This window comes from Pan troglodytes, chromosome 11 (assembly GCF_028858775.2).
Source record: "Pan troglodytes isolate AG18354 chromosome 11, NHGRI_mPanTro3-v2.0_pri, whole genome shotgun sequence".
NCBI lineage: Eukaryota > Metazoa > Chordata > Mammalia > Primates > Hominidae > Pan > Pan troglodytes.
The window spans coordinates 94,376,603-94,395,301 of record NC_072409.2 but is presented as its reverse complement, the minus strand read 5'-3'; the positions used below and the strand labels follow the sequence as shown (position 1 = coordinate 94,395,301).

The 18,699-nt window shown below is 36.1% G+C and overlaps 1 long non-coding RNA gene and 1 other non-coding gene across 2 annotated transcripts in view; both read right to left on the bottom strand.

The window, feature by feature from the left end:
• MIR31HG (MIR31 host gene) overlaps positions 1–18,699 on the bottom strand; it is a 105,754-nt gene that overhangs the window by 44,640 nt on the left and 42,415 nt on the right.
• Positions 13,422–13,492, bottom strand: MIR31 (microRNA mir-31). The gene has a single exon (NR_032004.1). It is a non-coding gene; the product is annotated as a microRNA mir-31 (primary transcript).

The window sequence follows — 18,699 nt, the reverse complement described above, 5'->3', positions numbered from 1 at the left end:
ACAACAAAAGCATGCATGTCACCCCAAACAGAGGGACCATGAGTAGAGGGACAAATGGCCATGACACAAGGAAAAGAACAGTTTTAGAATCAAAATAGACAGAGGCTCAAATTCTAGCTCTGTAACTTATCAACTAGGTAAACCTACATGAATCTTCGGAAACTGAGTTTATTCCTTCATCTGTTAAATCAACATAGAAAGGCCTACTTCATATAAAGCAATAATTGATACTACAGGTAAGAAAGTATTACCATGTTGCTTGACACGTAGGCACATAAATCTTTTTCCATAGCTGATAGAGAAAAACCCTAAAATTCTCATGTATATTCAAGAAACTAAAGAAATATTGCTGATTAGAAGGCCTGACCCAGGCTCAGGAAAAGTTATGGTGTGGTGTGATGTGGTGTGTGTGTGTCTGAGTGTGTGTGTGTGTGCGTGTGTGTGTATGTGTAGGGGGTTGGTCCTGGGTGGGTCAGATGATATCAATGAACATATTTTTCTCTGAATAGCATGCAAAGTCTTAATGAATACTGCTCTTCTGACCTAAAAAAGGTAACAGGCATTCTAGGTGGAAATCATCACAGAAAAGGATCTACCAATATAATTTAGGAAATATAGCAAGTCAACTTTACCTTGGAATTAATGCTCTGTTTTTCTCTTGGAAGAAACAACATACTGGATGTGTCAGTGTTTTACACTAAGATAATACTGGCTCTGAAATCTAGCCTACTAAATGTACAGTGCTTGGGAAGAGAGTTAACTTTTTAGTAAGGCTCCATTTCTGTAAAAGAGGAATGCTGATGATTAACTTGCAGAGTAATTATAAGGACTAAAGAAGATAACATGTATAAATTGCCTAGTAAAGACATTAGTAATTTAATATTTATTTATTCTCTGCCCCTTTGAAGTCCTGCCCCAGCCCCCCAATTCATATTTATTTTATCTCTTGGTACCAAGAAATCCTCCTTTTGTGGGAACTGAACTAAGATTCCATTCCACTGGCCCTCTGATGTCAACTTCTTCAGTTTAGACTTGTCACTTCTTCCTTTCCTGAAGAAATATTTGAGAGATTAAAAGAGACAAACACCAGAGAAGTCATTGTAACCTCACAGGGTTTTTGTCACATTTGGAATTCATTAATCTGAGTTTTGAGAAGAACTCAGTTGACTTCACTCCTTGGTAGAGCAAAGAGAAAAATAAACGAGAAGACGATATAATATTAAAGAACTGGAACCTTTGCCCTTTGCCTTCTTAATCTGGCCTACATTTCTCAAGGCTCTAAGCAATTACCAAATGACGGAGTTGTCTAAAATCAATACTGCTTACTTTGTGTAACTACCAAAAATCAGATATGAAGACTGGTGCCTGACCTGGTCCAGAGATTAATGAGTTTGCTGAGCAACGAAGTCTAACTACCTGGTTACACATTTTTCTTGGCACAGTCAACAGCCAGGACCAAAAGGATGTGTGAAGGCTATGGTCTAAAATGGTTACAGGAAATACTGAGATTGGTGCAAGTGGTATCAAAAGACCAGATGGGAGGCTATCCAAATGACCTATAGAATCCTATGCCAGAAACCCAAGTTCATCTGAATGCCAGGTAAAAATACGCTTGTGGGCTAACATAAGAATTGCCATCTCAAACAAGGTACTTTCTAAATAAATCAGCTAAAACTAAGACAAGATATTGCTGCTTAAAAAAATCTTAATTAAAAGTGTAATATTAGATCTGTAAAGCTCATTATAAAGACTAAAACTGGTGTGCCTGGGGTACAAAGAGGGAAGAGTGTTAGACAGATGTACTTAGATACAATTTCAATTTTTCTGGGCTTAATTACACTTAAATATTGGGCCAATTAATCTTCCTGATTAACTTCCTGAGGGCACCCTAGCTTGACCCCATCTCTCGGTGTCAAACTTCACTTTGACTAACCTAGGAAGCTGGGAAACCCAATCTGAGCCACCTTTGGTCACGTATAAATGCAAAATGAAAGAGGTCATTCTAAAGTCGTGAAACTGAGAGACTGCTGCTCAGAGTGGCTTCTCTTGAAATTCAAGAGAAGATGGCTTGGAAGTGGTAACACACACCCAACAACAGGTAGCAATTGGGGCACAGGTGAAGAAGGCTGGAAAGATGTCAGTGTCTTTGATAAGCATCCTGTGTCGTGACAGTTCAACAGTTCTCCTGTTTGGGGCAGGAATAAAGGTTCTTAAAAACATCTTAACACACAGAAACAAATGTCCTCTTTGTCACTGAGTCTGTGCTGTAGATACAGTCAGGTCATATAATGAAACTATTCATTTGCCTTGGGAATATGAACTGAGCTTCTTCCTACTCATCTCATCCATTCTGAAGGTCAGGACAAGATTAAGATCTTCCTGAAATGAATCAACTCCTGGCTAGAGGTGCACCGATAATTTTCAAAATGGTTTAATTACTTCAGTTTCTGAGGCCCTCAGAGTTGTTTTTTTCTTTCTGAACCATCAACATACATATTTATGTACCAAACAGAAAAAAGCATTAAAAAAAAAAAATTCTATTATGGAAGGCAGAAAACAGACACTATGAAATAGTTGCCAGACAGCTATTATTTAGGATTGAGTGCCTAGATACCAAGTATTGTGGTACTTCAAGACTTTGAGGTTGCATCACATGGACTTTTAAAAGGGTGTAATTTTGAATCATAACTCAGCATTATTTTGGCTTTCACATCACCATCCCAGACAGTAAAAAAACAGTGATTATTTTCTTAAATATAAGACTGAACACTATAGTGTTTAAGTTTAGATTAGTAAAATTGAACTTTTCCACTTCTAATTAATGTCTTTCTCATTAACATATCTGGTTATAACTAGAAAATTACATACTGATGTGAAAGGAAAATGTACATATGTGCATAGTACAGGATAAGTGTGGTAGGAAGCCAAGGGCATTAAAAGAGAGGCAATAGGTACAGAGCATTTTATAATTTGTTGAGATATAAATACAGACACAAGCACTTTCTTAAAATAAAAAAGCAGTGATACATTTTCTGAAAGTCTAAAAAATTTTACATTAGACTTTACAATAGATTAATTTGTCATTTTGTTTAATTATCAGGAGGTAAATCACTAAGATCATTGGTTCTCAGATTTAATGGAACAAATATTTTGCAAGTTGAAGCTAGGTGCTTTACTGCTAAAATTAAATAAAAGCAGGCATTTTCCAATTCATACACAAGTTAATGGATACAGCTTTCTAAATTATAAGCATTTTTTCTCATAAATTTGTCTTAAGCCATTAGTGCAGGCAATTGTTTATCTTGTCTTCTCAAGGTGGTATCTGATTTGCCTATAATATACAATTAAGGTTGTCATAGCAATACTTCATCGTGTTCTGTTAAAAGAACCATGACTTCTAGATGTTCTTTCCCTTAAAGAAGTTACAAGACAATAGACTAATACTATTGATCTATTGGCAGATGGGTAATTTCAAGCTGTGAAATAAAGAGAAAGACCAGGCATGCTTCCCCTGGGCCTCAAACAGAAATGAGGACACTGGATGTGGTCCGTGGAAATGTAGGGCATTGCATGCAAGGCAATGTGGATGTCGTTGGCTGTCTTTTCAAAGGATGACGTTCTAGTGAGTGATACACAATTAACTTCGAGACTTTTCGGGAAGTCAGTGCTGTCATTAGTTGTGCCTTATGTGTCTCCAAAAAGAAACTTGATTTTTACCTACTTGCTTTGCCTTTGAAACCTAGATTGTAAGGGTTTGAAATGATAATAAATTCTATTCACTTAATAAAAATTGTCAGTCATTTTAACAAATATTTACTGAGTGCCTACCAATGATAGCACTGAAACCTAGATATTCCACATTTGATTCCTTAGAGGTTGGTTTTAATGTTTCATTATATCGTTTTTCTTGGCTTTCCTGAGAAGAACAAGAAGTTGCTAGTTTTCAGATTCAATTGTAATTTTGCCATGTCCTAACAGCTGCAGAAAAAAACACACATACCAAAACATATTAACAAAGAATTACAAATATTAGCTAAAGGCAAGAGAAATGCCATGGAAGACTTTGCATTATCAGCATGCTGCTTGATTACTACTTTTAAAAACAGTCCATTAATGTTTAAAAAATTAAAGAAGACTAGGATAAAGGAATGCTAAACTGATTCTGGGTACAGCCATAAAAGGCTGTTTTCAGGAGCACATGAAGACAAGCAAAAGATGAGATTAAATTAGAAATGGGATATTCATGCTATAGGTATAAAATGATTTACTGAGATATTTGGTATTACATAACTTAGGAATGAAATCAAAGTTGAAAAATCTTGGAAATTTCACAGACTATTAGACTGGATGACTTTAATCTAGAAAAGTCCTTTTTATTTTCATGGCTTCTCTAACTTCTTCACTCAGCAAATCACTGAACATAAAATCCATTTGTGGTGTGTCAAAAGAACTTGACCTAAAGTTGAGCACAAAGTGAAGAGACTCGGCCTCACATCTTCTCCAGAGTTCATCTAAAATTATTGGAAGCAATAAAATAAGAGATAGTAAAAGAGAGGGCAAACACGAAATGTTGGGAATTTATATGGGCTCTATTTAGAAAAGGTGAGGAAGAATAAAGAAAAAGAATCTTTAAAATTTAAGAATTTTTCGAATGTCAGCAATCCTAAATGTTGTAAGTGTGTGGCTTGAAGGACAAGGCACATTATGAAAAAGAGAGAATCAATAATTGGGGTCATAATTTTTTAAATCAATACAACTAGTTTAGTGTTTGTGGAAGTTCTGTTAAGATATGAGAGTAGGAAAATAATTCAAAATTTTTAAGTGTACTTAGATATATAAATACTTCTATCCAGTGATGGCATTTGGTGAGTGTAGGCAGAAAAGGCTCACATCCCTTATGAAGAGGAACTACCCCATTCATAATTCCTATTACTGAGCCAGCCACGTTGTGTAGCAGGCTGGAGGTGGTTGGATCAGAGGTGGTATATATGACCAAAGGGCTGCCTATGCGAGAAACCTATAATGAGGACTGGTCCAAAAGGAGAACTGGGCCCATCAGTTTCTCTCTTGGGAACTGGAACTGGGATAGGTAAAGACTCTGCTACAATTAACGGTGGGAGGTGAAGCTGAAAGGTCATGAAGTAGAGACAGATGATGGTACCCATACAATTCTCTCTAAGACAAGTCTATGGTAAGAGAAAAACGAGTAAAAAAAAGATAAAGTGAAAAAGACTCTCAGAGGGGAGCAGGGAAGCATTGAGCATAGTCATAAAGAAAATGACAGGTGAGGAAAAGAGCATACCCTTAAAGCTGCTTTGGTTCCTGACATCATCTGGTCCCAGGCCTTACGAATTCTTACACTGGACCCCTTCTCCTCAAGGTAGCCAGGGCAAGCAACTGATCCATAAAATAGAGCTAACCAGAATAGCTTATATAATAAAGCACTGCTGGAAAGCCTGAGCAGAGAAATGTGTCCTCATTTATTGAAAGCAACTGCAGCACTGTGTGTGTGTCTGTGTGTGTGTCTGTGTGTGTGTGTGTTTACACCTTAAAAGCTGACTCCTTGGAAGTACTTTGTATATGAAACAGAACAAATGATAATTGCTATGACATATATTCAACAAATGTGTTATATGTGCAAGGTTTTGTACTAGAAACTGTGAAGATAAAAATATACAGAGAAGACATGCACTCTATCTTCAAACAATACTTAGAGGAGGATCTCTTTTTTCTCCCTCACAACCACGAATAAGCTGAAGAATAAATTCTGCCCTTTAAACACGGCAGGTGCACAATGATGTTTTACAGAAACAAATGCTTTACATGATTGAATCACATACAATGCTTTTGGGACACATAGGAAACAAGCAATTTTATTTAAGAGGATCAGGGAAGATTTCATCAAAGAAATGTAATCTTCACTGGGCATTATGGGATGGGCAGTTCTTCAGTAAAAAGAGAAACATGGAAAAATACACAAAATGGCATGACGATGTAAATGTGTGTTAGATTTTCAGAACAGTCTGCTTTGGTTAGGGCACAGGTACCTGGGAGATGCAAGAGGAAAAATGGTTTGGTGCAAATTTGTGGAGCACATTAATTATAAGGCTAAGGAGTTATGACTTTATTAAGTAAAACAGCAAGACACTAAGATCATCAAATGTATGTTTTAGGAGGATAACTCTAGCAGACATGGAAAACAGGTTCAGATTGGGAGAAAGGCAGGAAATAGAGGCTGGGAGATGAATTAGAAGATTTTAAGCTGGCTGCTTGTGAGCTGGGTATGAACAAAGGCAATGGCAGCAGTAATGGGAAGCAGTGACTACCTGAGAGACACTGCAGAGATGTACTCAACAGGATTTGACACATGATTAGATGGGGGGAGGAGGTGTGAGAGTAGGTGAGAAAAAAAATGAAAGGTAACATTCAGGTTCCCAATGTGAATGCTTGGCAAAGCTTTTAACCAAGATAAGACAAGAAGCCATTTAGATTGCAGTAGGATTCTGGTTTTCTAAGGATTGAGTTTGTGGTACAAATGGCACAGCCATTTGGGGGGATTTAAAAAGCAGCTAGAAAATGCAAAACTGCAGTAAAGTAGAGAAGTCTGGACTAAAAATGTTAGGTAGCACATCTTCAGTGTTTGTAAGAGCTGAAAACCAAATGGTAGATACAGATGCCCTAGGAAGAATGAGAAATCAAGATTTAAAAGATTGGAAAACTATTGAAAATCTGCTTTAAGAGGAAGGGTGAATTCAGTGACTAGTCAGAGAGAAGACTGAGAGACAGTTGTTAGAAATGTGATGAATAAGAGTAGTGTCATGAACATCAAAAAGGGAGCCTTGAGGGAACTAATGGTCAACAATGCGAGTGACTACTGGGTTCGCTGATGATTCAGTCACGAACACCTCACCTTTGGAAGCAGCAGTTCCAATCTAATTATGAGAACAGAGGATAGATTGTAACGGGTCATGAAGAAACAGATGCAATAAATATTAGCTCTTTTTGCTAGAAGTTAGGGCACAAAGAGAATATGATGGATGGGCCAGTAACAAAGAGGAGTGACAGCATCCAGGGAAGTTTAATTTTTAGATACACGAGAGGGCAGAAGTGAATAAACCTGTGGAGAGAATGTGAATAGCCAAGAAAAAAGTTTTGTTTCATGAAACAGTGACATTAAATCCTTCAATGGCCCCTCATCTAACTTATGATATTACTTGTACTTTTCATAAGGCTTAGGAGACCTGTGTTGGGCCCCGTCCGTGTATTGCACACCCCATTTCCTCTTTTCACCGCTATTCTCAACACTCCAGACATGTCAGTTGTTGATGTGCCAAAATTTCTAGCTTCACAGCTCTCACATATGCTGTCTGGGATACTCTTTCCCTGCCCCGCGACCTCTTTTTTTTTTTGCCTGAACTTAAATAATATTTCTTCCTTAAAGTGGTTTTCCTTTACCACTTCCTGTCTAAATTAGGTGTCTTTGTTATGTTTCCATACACAAACAAGAAAGTCCTTCGCCATAATAATCAAACTTGCAATGGTTATCTTTTTTCTTAGACTGCAAGTCATGGAAAGGTACGGACTATGTATGGTACATGGGAGGTGCTTAATAAATACTGAATGATGAATAAATAACTGAAAAAATCTAGGTCATGGCACAGGAAGTCAGGAAAAGGCTTTCTGTGCTTCTAATAAAACTGCTAGAACTTTTATATTCAATTCAGGTAATGATGCAAAGAAGAGTTATCTAATTCAAAATAATTATAAGCACCATGTAATAACTTTGAATGTGTTACATTTAGGGAAATATTCATCTATAGACTCTAATATTTCAATTTTAATATATGGGCTTTCTCTTATTATTGGATTTGTGACCTTACCGCCAATTATATTTGCTTCCTTTGTTTTTTTTAACCTCTTTTTCATTCTTAAGTACCGATTGTTTTTTCAAGTACACTAGACCTGGATCTCCTTCCCAAGATAACCTCTGTCTCTCCAAGATCCTGCAATAGCTCAACACAATTTTTTATGACAAGTCTCCAAAGTCCAATATTTGAGTTTTTTATACACGTTTTACAAATCAGGAAAGGTTTGCAAGAAGAAAGGCAGGTGAGAAAACACAGGGATCATTCTAGGTCACACAAATTCCATGAATGCTCTTCTATAAAAACTTTCAATGGTCAAGTAATTAACTTGGAATCAGCAAGTCAAATCACTCATTTTTTTGCAAAGTTAACCAATTAGATAGAACATATTTCCAAAGAATGCAAACCACGAAGGTGGCTTGCTTCCAAGTAACTACATCATTTTCCTGTAATGCCATCCCAGTTTGTTTCCTCATGCATGCTTGATGATTCTCCTCACTATGCATCTTTTTGGACTTCCAGATTTTGACTCCTAAACTTATCAAATTAACTTTATTGACAGAAAGGGTTTCTGCTTTTGTTGGATACATGTAGATTATATACCTGCTCAGACAGTGTAAACTGCCACTCTTTGGTAATCTTATCTTCAAAAAAGGACACACACCTGCCCTGATACTTACTCAAATACTTACTCAGATTGATTAATGAACTTATAATGAACTTTCTTATCATTTACCAACTGGGCTTTGCTCTCAAGGACATAAAAACTATGATCTTTACATCTGGGACATATCAGTAATTCTTAACAGTAAAAATATATGACCATGTATGCAGTTCATGGGCAAAGTCCATTAACACTCACTTAAAACTAATATTTTCTTCATCCAAGAGTAATAACTAAACATACTTCTTAAACTGAACCATGCATTCAAGAAACCTTAGGTAACATCTAACATGTTATCTATAAAGTCTTCCCCAGCTATGCGACAGGAGGATCTTGCTTACCCACATTCCAATTAGATTTCCCAAAGTTTGGCTACTTGAGCAGCACTTTCACAATTTTTGTCATATTCCTTGACTATAAATGCCTTAACATTTTATTTAAATTAATTTTAAAAATATTAAAACAAATTTACTTTTAAAAGGAGATGCTGTGTATTTTTCTAATGTATATTAATATACAAAACATTATATAGAAATAAGAACATCATCTAGGTTTCAGTGAAAACTAAAAGTACTTTGGTTTTAATGCTTTGGTTTTGTTTGTTTTACAAGACAGGGTCTTGCTATGTTACTCAGGCTGGCCTTAATTCCTGGGATGCAGCCATCCTCCCACCTCAGCCTCCCGAGTAGCTGGGATTATAGGTGCATGCCACTGTTCCTCGCTTTAATATGGTTTTGAGACAAGTATTGATTCAGTAGGAAATCCATTCTAGTGGATCCAACCAGCCTGCCCTACCTTTCTGCTTCTGCATTCCTAGATGAGATAGCTGAAAGGGGATGGACTCAACAACACAAATCTCCTATCAGTCTAGCTGCTACAAATACAATGGTAAACGATTAAAATCCTACAAATTAAAACAGTATAGCCAGGCTTAGAATAAAATATTTTAATTTTTTAAAAATTTTAATCATTTCAAAAGCAAACTTTTGTAGGAGTGAAAGGAAAAACGGAGGGTTGAAAAGAATTTATAAGCCATATCTTAGAACTTTTATTTGTACAGCTTCTTACCATTCTCAAAGCAGTTTTATATACCTTACCTGATTTGAATCTCATAATAAGCCATTGACATAAAAAGCAAGTATATGAGTCATAGAATAATTATCATTTTATTTCTAGGCTTTTAGATAGAGTAAGAGAAGCAGGACCTTTCCTCAAGATAAAACTAAAATACCACATTTCTTCTGTTTTTGACTGGAATTATTTAGCAAATAAGTGCTTCAGGTTGGATGAGAACAAAGGTTATCTGCCTTCTATCCAGAACTCTGCTTTTTTTCTCACATTTAAGTTAGACAAAAACAACATAAAACAATAAAACACTGAAATAAATTTAAATACAATTACTAAAAAAAACCAACTTTTTTTATAAATTGTCTTCCAATTTGCTTACATAGTTTTCACAGCTGTATTTTGCTTTTCCCTCTTTTCTTTCTAATACACCATATAATCTCTTCTACTATTACCCCCAATTTACAAATAAGAAAACAGATTAAACGATCTGCCCCAACTCATGTACATGGTTACAAAATGGCAGAACTGGGACTAGGACCCAGATCTTTGTGCATTTCATTCTGACACTCCTTCTACTACACTACACTACCTCATAAAGGAAAAGACATCTCAAATTTTTTAAAATCTGCAAAAATAAGAAATAGCTCAAGATATGATCCTTTAGTTTACAGAAAGACTTATCACAGTAAGAGTCCTAAAAATCTTGAAAATTCCTTCTGCATAATTAGACCCAGTCTGTAGCCGAAAAGAGCTCATATATCATTTACAATTTGACAAAAATCCTAGAGAAAGAATATTTAGAGGTAAAGGATTTGGGTCAGTATCAAGGCAATCAGAAAAGAAAAGAAAACATCTTGAAAATTATAATATGAGCCAATGGAGAAAAAAAGCATTGAAGTTAAAAACTCTGTGGAAGCGTATCACCATCACCCCATACATGGTGCAGTGAGTGCTCCTGTGAATAGTTATAAGGCTGTTTATGTAAGAAACCTCAGAGTAAGAAGGACAATTACAAAGCCTTTTTCCAGTTTTTCATAAGCACAGATACAGTGGGAAAGCAGGCTGCATTTAAGACCACGACCAAGTTCTATACTGGGAATTGTATAAGACTTAGGACAGTATATATATATACACACACACACACACACACACGTGTATATATATACACACACACATATGTATATATATACATACACATATGTATATATATATTCTCGAGAATATGTATACTATATATATACATATTCTTGAGATGGAGTCTCGCTCTGTCACCCACGCTAGAGTACAGTGGCGTGATCTCAGCTCACCGCAACCTCCACCTCCCTGGCTCAAGCAATTCTCCTGCCTCAGCCTCCCAAGTAGCTGGGATTACAGGCGAGTGCCATTGCACCTGGCTAATTTTTCTATTTTTAGTAGAGACGGGGTTTCACCGTGTTGGCCTGGCTGGTCTCGAACTCCTGACCTCAGGTGATCCACCTGCCTCGGCCTCCCAAAGTGCTGGGATTACAGGCGTGAGCCACCACACCCGGCCTCAAAGCACAGTTGTCAAGCTGGATCAGAATCAATAGGAGGATGCTTATTAAAAAATGAAGATTTGAAGTCTCAGTCAAGATGCATTAAATAGAATGTCTAGGGAATGGTTTGGGAATCTGCATTTTTAAACAAGCTCTCTAGGTGATAATACAACAATGAAGTTTAAAAACCACTGACTTCAAGAAGTTATTGGACACTTTAGAATATTAATTATTTTAGTCTCTTACACTGATGTTCCTAAGTCTGAAGTTTTAGGGGTTTGGGTTTCTCCCCACAAACATTGTTCACTTCGAATCAAAAAAGAAGCTTCAGGTGTTTAGTAATTAGAGTAAAACACATTTCAGATGTGGAGGATGGCGCTTGGCAAGCAATGTTCATTTCCACACATGGAACCCAGCTCATCAACTACACTGAGGTCAAGGGGGCACTGGATATGTCTGTAACTGACGTAGATGAGGGTACCTGGAACTCTGCAAAAGGCAAAAGAAGCCCAAATAAACTGATGAAACAAGTTTTTAAAACTAAGTTATAGGTAAAATAAGTAAACCAGTTCTTGTAATAAACTGTATGTCCTGGCCAATTGACCCTGCAACAAATTACTATTAATATAAAGAATGGATAAGGCACTGTGAATCTAATTTTCAGCTAGAGCTGTTTTGTGAGTTCTTAAAAGCCTTCATAGGCAAGATCAGCTTGTACAATGATGTCTTTAAACAAATTATCCTTATATAAATAGATGCTTATAAAAGTTGTAGACTAAAACTACCTCACTTTTGTGCTACACATTTTTGTTAAATTAGCAGCTTAGTTTAATATACTCCAAGAGGCATGAAATGAAGGTATAATGTGATCTTTCTGTATGTTTTAATACCCTGAGTAATACTGAATAATGACAATCGAGAATAGTGATTGCTACTTTATTTCTTGGAAAAGCATTAAAATTAACATGAAATTTTATTTATTAAAAGCAAAGCTTTTTATTAAAACTTCAATGCTTAAAAACATGAAACATCAAACAGTATTTATTAAACATTAGTATTTATTAAACATTAAAATACAATTGTATTTACTGAACATTCTTACTCTTTAAAGTGAATGTGTAAAAACCACTTTTAAAAGAGATCTACAGATAATGAGTAACTCCAGAAACAAAGGAAGACGAGGAATGTGAACTAACCAGGAGAAGAACTTGAGATCCTTGACAATTAACTCCTTGGTCTCTCAAGATTTCTATCTTTACAAAGAATTCTACATGTACTATCGTTCTGGCATAGAATTTCCACACATTTCACATAAAATCCCTTGTCTCTAACTAAAGAAAACTTTTTTCTTAGTAGTGAAATAAATGTGTTGAGTGTCTACTGGTATGCATATATCAAGAATTTTAGAGACACTAAATTTTTAGACATGTGATAAGAATCATCTAAAATACCTTATTTCCTTATCTTGAGGGTCCTATGGAGTCACTATTATTCTCATTTTACATTTGTGTAAACTGTGGCTCAGAGGTTAAATGACTTAAGAACGCACCAGTAATGAGATTTGACCATAAGTTTTACTTTGAAGCTCATGCTTTTCCCAATAAAATATGCTGACTTCCACAAGTCTATGGATCCAATGACACATTTACTGTGACTGCTTTAAAGAGTTAGGTTTGCAGGCCCAGAACTCAACATTATCTGTTTATTTCTTTATTATTAGTTTTGTGCCAGGGATTTCACCAAAGACATTTATAATGCAAAAACTACAATTATTTGATATCTCTTTTGCATCAGGGTAGAGTTTCAAAAATATGTATTGAGAACCTACTATGTGTCACACTCTAAGGATACAGTGGTTATCCCTAACAAGTTCCCTAACCCTCAAGAAGCTTACATGGTAGTGCGGGAGAAAAGACACTAAGCAAGTAAACAAATATGTTTCAGGGAGCACCAATGTTTCTGAAAAAGCAGAGTAATGGGATAAAGGGTGACTGAAGTGCTGGAGTATTTTAGATAGCATGGTCACAGAAGGCTTCTCTGAGGAGATGATATCCTCGCTGAAGCCCAAATGATGACAGAAAGGTAGGCAAGCTAAGAGGCAAGAACATCCTAGGTGTGTCCAAGGAATAGCCATACATGCCAATGTGGCTAGCATGGAGTGAATTCATGGTAGGACACAATACATAGCAGGACAGGAAGTAAGGAAGGTGAGAAAGTCCATGTCATGGAAATCCACATCCAAGGAAGGGCGCACATACACAGCAATACACGAAGGACTGGCATGCAGGTGGCCATGGCTGCTGTCAGACAGGAAAGATGGCAATATGTTGGCATAGCAGGTTCCCAGTTCAACAGCTATGCCAGCATCTTGCCTCCTCTCCAGTTCCAAGTTACAGGAGAATACTATGACTCTTCAGTGTTTTACTTTTCCAAAATTTTTCCTTTCACCTGAGGGAGGGAAAACACACTCATTAATTGAAAGCGCACTTATTTCTGATCATAACAACATAGTCTTCCTTAGAGTGTCCACTTTCGAAGATGTAGTTAGGCACAGGAGGTTTGTGGGTAGTTCCATTTTTTTAATGGTCTTTGATCTAAAATGAACCTCGAGAATGTTTATGGACTACTTGTGAAACCACAGGGATGAACTTGTGACAAAAATTTTATTAAATCAATAATGTCTAAAGTTGATGACAGTTAATTATAGGCTATTACCACCATATTTATAGTCCACAAAATATCCCAGTGACTCTCAGTACAATTTTATTTTTACTCTAATAACTTTACTTGGTCAATTTCTGCCACTCAGATGTATTTAAACAATAACAAACTGTGGCTCAGCAGTGTGTAGTTAGTTCACTGCTTTATGTGCTCTTAAAAATAATGTTATTTTTGGATTTTTTTAAAGACATTCTTGCTCTGTCATCCAGGATACAGGGCAGTGGTGCGACCATAGCTCACTGCAGCCTCAATCTCCCAGGCTCAGGTGAATCCTCCCACCCTAGCCTCTCAAGCAACTGGGACTACAGGTGTGTGCCATCACTCTTTTTTTTTTTTTTTTGTATTTTTAGTAGAGACAAGGTCTCGCTATGTTGCCCAGGCTGGTCTCAAACCCTTAAACTCAAGCCATACTCCTGCCTCCACTTCCCAAAGTGTTTGGATTACAGGCATGAGCCACCATGCCCTGCCAAAAATAATGCTCTTTTGAGCCAAAAATTCCCAGCTAGAAACTTATTTCACAAGTACATTTGCAAAAGTACCACTAAGTTCTAGGTCCAAGGATGTTCACTGCAACACTGTTTTTAATAGTAAAAGATTGGAGACAACTTGAACACTCATCAGTATGATTGATACAGGCTAAATAAATAATATAGTTATACAACAGAATATTTGGTGGTCCTTACAAAACAGTAAGGCATAAGAATAATGACATTATGTATAACTTTTGTGCAAGTGAAAATGTATACACAGACACATACCTGGAGGGCATACATATATGTTTTTTATTAAAGGATAAATGAGTAATTTATTATTTTAAATAAAAAAATTGGATAGGATTATAAATTATGTTTGCTTTCCTCTTTATATGTCTCTATTAAAAAACTAGTAAGTAATACATATTATTTACCCAAAATAGAGTGTAAGGTAACCTATAAAGGTAAAACATTTTGTTTTATAGTGCTACCAAGGTATAGATAAGGAAGAAGCATACTCTTTTAAATATGATTCTAGTATCAGTTGCCTTTGCCAGAAACAAAAGTCCAGCATTACCTAAGCCTGGTACTAGGTATACACATATGCAGTCACTCACGCATATACAGTATGTGGTGTCTGTTCTTGTGAGGGTAGGAACTTATGAGTGTTCTATTGCACAAGAGCCTGTAACATCTTGTCCTGAGGCTAGGTGACTTGTGGAAGAGGTACTAATTGACTTCCTAGGATACAATTCAACTTAATTGCATGATCTATTAATGTAAGGGTATTGAGGAATTTGGGGATCATTAAGTACAGAGCATTGACTCAAAATTAATGGCAAATGCAAAACAGGTTAGGTAACAAAATTCTGAATTAAGATTTAACTGAATAAAGCTTCTCCGATAAACTCATTATTTTAAAAAATATTACTAATATCTGATATTCATAATTAAGAGGCAGGTACAAGCTGCATCATTTTAGAAGGTATATGGTACATATCTGAAAACAATAATTTCTTGTGACTTTTTTCAGTTCCATTTTGCACATAAAAATTTCAGATTCAAGGCCAGGCATGGTCTTGAATACATCTCAGAACTTTTGAAGGCCAAGGTGGAAGGATCACTTGAAGCCAGGAGATCAAGATCAGCCAGAGAAATATAGCAAGATTCCATCTCTACTAAAAATAAAAATAAATTAGCCAGCTGTGGTGGCATGCACCTGTAGTCCTAGCTACTTGGGAGAATGAGACATGAGGATTGCTTGAGCACAGGAGTTTGAGGCTGTAGTACTGTACTCCAGCATGGATGACAGAGCGAGGTTTTTCTCAAAAAAAATTCAGATTCATTTTGCAAAGAAAATTGAATAACAGCAACTATCTGATTTACCAGTCAGATGTAGCAGATACCTGAATATTTAAAAGGAGGAAGAAAACTTACTTTTTAGGTTATCAAATAATTTCTCAATGTGTAATTGAAAAGTCTAGAAAAAAACCGTACTCTTTTGAAGAAGCTGTTGCTGTTGAAACTGAGGTGCTTTCTTTAATTTCTCTAATATATCCTGAGAATCATGGCTTTCACCAGGTTACTGGTAAAACCCACACCCTCACCACATATACCTTAAACAAATTTCTTGCAAAAATCTAACCTAACCAGGAATTGTTACAATGGGAAAACAAATCAGGTATATATATATACCTGATTATAGCCCTTAGCAGTTAAGGTTAAACCTTGAAAAATGCTGACAAAAAAATGCCCTGGAGAGAATGCAGGGCCCATTTATAATTTTTTTTCCTAAAAGAAGAAATTTTCTTTTACATTTCAAACTTTTAGTATTGTAACTAACAAAATAAAGTTCAAAGTCTAGGATTCTTCAAATTATTCTAACTTTAAATTCATTTAAAATTAATAAGGTGACTTTACTTCTAAATAACTGATATAAAAGTATTCTGGCAGCAAATCTAGCATGTTCCACACATATGAAGGGCAAGGGGGAATTAGCTATACCAACCCCAATTAATACACAGACCCCCAATTAATACACAGACATAAAGAATAAGAACTCAATCACAGTAACTGAAAAAAATGGAGTAACTAACACTCACTGTGGCTTTTCAGAGCTGAAATACAATCTACTTAACGCCTCATTTTTAAAAAAGTGTTTTCTAAAAAGGGGTTGGGGTAGGGGTTGATTATGTATAAAAAGTTAGAATGTCCTATTTTTCATGTACAGTATTATGAAAAACTTTGTGGTCCAATCAAGAATATAACTGTAGGAAAAAATAACATTCACTGAATGTGTTGGTATTGCCTTTGGGAATAGACAATTTAATAGGATGTGCTCAAAGCTACTCCCTAAATTGATAGAAGCCATATGTGTCTCTGCCCTACATCTGTGGGGAGTGGTTTGCAGGAAGAAAGGAGTACAATTATATATACATATATTCAAAATAAATATATATATATATTCAAATGAATGAATAAATACAATCTCTTATAAATTGGCAAAGACAACATTATGGCCCCTGGAAGGACTCAAAACCTATGGAGGGTTCCATGTATTAATGCCATTCATTGTACACTTGATCACTATCCATATCGCACAAAAAAGTACCAATGAGGGAAAAAACAATTACAATAGAAAGATATTTTATTTATTTGTGCTTAAACAGTCATCTATAGTATTATTGAGGAGAAATACTGAAATAATTACAGATACTTTTAGAGTAAAAAAAGGCAGCTTATAGGAATGGCTGAGAAAAGAATTTATAAAATCAAAGATTTTTGAAGTGTCTTTACATTAGCAAGCCTGTATATGTATACATGTGTGTGTATACACATATATAGCATACGTAATTTTAATTTTTATATAATATTTTTTATGGAAGAACACCACCAAAGACAGAATATAACTCTTTTAAATTTAGGAATACTAATAAAATACAACTGAATATCTCTATCAGGTATCAGAAACGATCCCCAGGGCAACTACAAAGTATAGAAAAACTGACAAAAAGGAGTTAGGCTTTTATTCTCTGCCCCACCAGCCCTGTCTTGCCTGCTGGAAGACCTCACACTCTCTTCCCTCTGCCTATCCAACTTCCCACACCCCCCAATATACAGACACACCACAGTACCTACACCAGGCTTGTCCTCCCACAAAATGCCCTATTTCCCAAAATTCCACTCCACTACCCTTCTAAATTCCCATTTCCTCTTCACATATGTTGTCTATAGGAATGAGAAAGAGGAAATCTACCCCTACATTATAAGGATTCAAGACAAACTGCAAATTGTTAATAAGCTTAAGCATCCAAAGGGATCCCAATTTTTAGGAGACAAGTATTATACTAAACTAGTAATTAGTAGAAAATATGGGAGATATTTTGAATTCAGAGCTCTCTATTCTATAACCCCTTGCTTAAAATGGGCCAAAATTTTCCAAAATTCATAAAAACCCACTGAAAAGGGAAGGTGGGGGACGAGGGGAGAAGTAACTATCTTTTTTGAGTAAGCAGTATATACTTTTACATTTTTCCCATACTTAATCCTCAGAAAACTGGCAGTGGTAGATATTATTATCGCCTATTTATAATTGACTAAGCTGAGGCTGAAAAAGTTTATCTAGAGTAAACATCTCAAAGTCATCAACCTACTAATAATTCCATTAATTTAACATTTGTTGGTCTTCTATTATATGCCAGGCATCGTGCTGAAGACAGGGCCTTTACCTATAATGGGTTTCCAAGTGAGAGGTGACAGTATATATTTCCACATAATTTGGTAAATCCTGTGATCAAATTATACACAAGCTATAATAAGAACAAATACAGCATCATGATGGATTACAATGATGGCTGAATTCTCCCTGAATCCAAATCGTGGCCATGTGACTTTGCAGTACATATTCTGACTCTGGAGTTAGCTGTATAATTTGTCTTGGTCAGCTTGTGATGTGAGCAAGACATGATGCAAACAGAGCTTAAAAAGCACTGGTGAGACTAGGCCTGCCTGCTCTCTTGATCCTTTGTCATCATGAGCGCATACCCAGACTACTCTACTAAAGAATAAGGTGCAAAGAACATGGCCAAGTCTCCCTAGTTATCCCCCCAGCCAAGGCCCATCTAGATCAGCCAAAAGCAAGCCAACCCCAACATGTGAGCAAAGCCAACCAAAATTAATAGAGCTGCTTAGGTGACCCACCCCAGATGTGTAAGCAGTAAACACTGCTGAACTTATTTGAGGATTTTTAGTTGTTTGCTATGCAGTATTATTGTAGAAAATAACTGATATAAGTATAATGATTAAAACCACATGCTTTGGATTTAGGCTAACCAGGTCAAAATTGTCATTAGAACAGCAAATAGGCCATGTGAATTCAAGTCACCCATTTCATC